Genomic DNA, 3,193 nt, shown 5'->3' with positions numbered 1-3,193 from the left:
AACAGGCTGTAGATTGTATAGAAACTAGTTAGTAAGGGGTTCGAACAGGCACAGTAAACATGACTCACTTTTAGAGTAGCGTTCCTGCGGTATGAGGGTCAATATAATGGGCTCCATTGTGGTTACATTGCCAAATCGAATCTCGGGTATGTAGAGGGCGCAAACAACGTGCGCCCAGCCGCTGGTGTCAGTCTTCTTGAGGGCACCATCTCGCGAGGGGCAAATCTCGCAACGTACACGCGAGGTGCGCTCCTGTGATTCGCATTTACGACAATACCAGGGACCGGTGGGTACGGTAACGATGCCATAGCATGCCTGATGCACGGCAACGGTGCAGTTTTGGCCGTCACAATAGACGAGCGGGTTCTCCGGCCACCCCCGCTCGTCCGAACAAACGCAGCATCCGCCCACCATTTCTTTCATATCGTCCAGCTTGAACTTCTTAATTTTGATTAATTTTCTATTCAAGTTTGTGGAGTGAATGGTGTCGTCGTTGCTGCTGGAGTCTAACAACTCCAGTTTTGCATTTAGTGATGAAGGAATTGCGCCTGTTTAGAAACACCCTCTGCAAAAGGGAAAGAATAAACAATTAAATAGTGTTTAAAAGAGATCAAATCAATGGCCAAGTATGAGTGAAATACTATTCCAGTGATTAATCAATCTTATCTCTTATTTAATTGAATGAGATAAAGAAATTTAAATATTCATGTTTTGCAATTAGAAAACTAGACCGAATAGGCTGTTAATAAATAAAACTATTATTAGATTATTAATGAAACTGAAGACATCTCCTTCAAATTCATAATTAAAAATCTCAGGCCCATTAAAATTAAATAGAGAAAGAGGTAATTTGAAGGTCATTCGAATTTTTAAATATATAATTAAGTCAAAAAACTCTAGCTCTTTGAACTGAATGAGTGAAAAAGGTAATTTGAGGGCCATTCCAATTTTATAATATATAATTATTTCAGTTGCTCACCAGAAAATGATTAATTGTGGTCAATTGACAAGTCAACTAACCTCAAGCCGTGTATTAGCTAAAACGAGAAATAAATATATGTGATGAAAAGGCATAATTGTTAAATCATTAAGGTTAATTGCTTTTAGGCAAGCTCTACTGTTGACACATGAACAAAGTCCTTGAATCGATATATCGTTGGCATGTGTTATCGATATTTGCATTTGGCCAATTGCATTGCAGGTGATTTTAGCAAGGTCAATGGCGCATTCGTAAACAATAACAATAACAACAAGAGGCAGGCCGGGCCGAGCCGGTCCGGTTTATTTATTAAATAATACTTAACATGAATATTCTGTGCGCTAGAGTGAGACAGTATATGTGTACAATTTACACACACATACAGAAGTAGGTTCTGTTTGCTAAACACAATAATACGCACGTCAGACACACACACAGACGCACACATGCGTATATAAACTCTCAATGTCAAGGTATTTTTTTTGCTGCCGCCAACACACTCTGAACAGCAATTGTTGTTGTATCTGATTTTGATTTGGGGCACACAAATTATGGCGGAAAACATATCTACATCACCTCCTAATGGGTATAATAATCGAAGCCCATAAAAATACCAACAAATTTTGGTTACGTGCAGCGATCACAAAAATACACACTCACACACGCGCATAGGCATTCGAACGGATGGGCATTCCACTGTTTGGCTGGTTCATTGAACTTGTCGGTGGCCACAAAATAAAATGTTGATTTTTTCTTGATGTAAACAATACCACTTTCAAATATATTACTATATAAATATATTATATAAGTATTCAACACAGGCATACATTTCAATAAACAGTTGAATTTGATTATTATTGATTTACACCAGGGTACAGCTTAACATTCTGTTTAATTAGCACATGAAATGTATGCACATGCATATGTGGGTCGCATCTGCAGAGATTTTATGGTTGCTACAGCAACAGAAACAAAATCATAATACCGACAGCCGTCGAATGCCATGCTGGCTTTCATTCACGTTTCGTATGCATGTGTGTGTGTATGAGTGTGCATTTTGCCTATGTATGCGGGTGTCTTGTTGTACCGTTATTAGGTCAACGTGTTGCCAACTGCCGAAAACGCAATGGCAGTGATGCGCGTGCTGCCAACTGCTTGCGAAAGCAACATTAATAGTGTAAGTGTAAATAAAAGAACTAAATATATACACACGTACCCACGTACACACGCACACACTCACACGAATGAAACGAGGCCGCCCCGCACGCAGCTTTTGTAATGTTTACAATACGAAGTTGGAGCAGGGGTAGCGGCAGAGCAATGCACTTTCGACGAGAACGCCTACAAGCAAACAGATACACACAAAGATTAGATGTATATACGCATACATATGTATGTAAGTATCTGTATATATAAAGCAAAATGCCGCATAAGGGGCGCATTTGGGGAGGAATGTAACGGCACTTTTTATGTATGTTGGATGTTGTATATATATATATATATATATATATATATATATATATATATATATATATGTTTATATATATATATAAATATTTTCATCACTTGAAGCAAGATGCTTTGAAAGGGGCTGGGATGACTTTGGTATGGGATGCGTTAGAATTGGAGTTGGAGCAGACAGCGAGTGCGAGCGAGGGTGGTTTGTGTTCCGCTTTCACACTTAAAGCATGCCACACACTGTAATTTCAACCAGTTTTCCACAAAAATGTGTATACTCGAAGCTTGAAATTATTGATTTTCTGCGATTACATTTAAATTAACTCGACGTGGGCACCTTAAAACGTCATCACATTCACTGGCAGGGTGAAAATTTAAACCAAGTCAAAAACAACAACAACAAAGGCAAAAGCAGCAACAAAAAACAACGAAAACTAGTTTCAGACCAAAAACAACATGAAAATGCGCGCGGTCAAAGTGGTCAAGCAACGCGAGGCGGCACACGCACGCACACATATACTCTTTCACACACACACATATACACTTCACCGAGAAGAAATATCTGTTTAGGGAGCGGCAGCAGGCCCACCGACACCGATTGGGAGTCTTAATGTTGAAATTCTTTAGATTAGCGTTTGTTATTTTCAGAGCCAATGTAATTTCTTATTGGAACCGCGCCGAACAATGTGAATATTGATTTTCTTTACCAGGCACTTTTTTGTAACTCTACGTTCCAATTGCAAACTCACTCTCATT

This window comes from Drosophila hydei, unplaced genomic scaffold, assembly GCF_003285905.1.
Source record: "Drosophila hydei strain 15085-1641.00,03,60 unplaced genomic scaffold, DhydRS2 tig00008119-arrow-pilon, whole genome shotgun sequence".
NCBI classification, from domain to species: domain Eukaryota; kingdom Metazoa; phylum Arthropoda; class Insecta; order Diptera; family Drosophilidae; genus Drosophila; species Drosophila hydei.
This window is presented reverse-complemented; position numbering follows the sequence as displayed.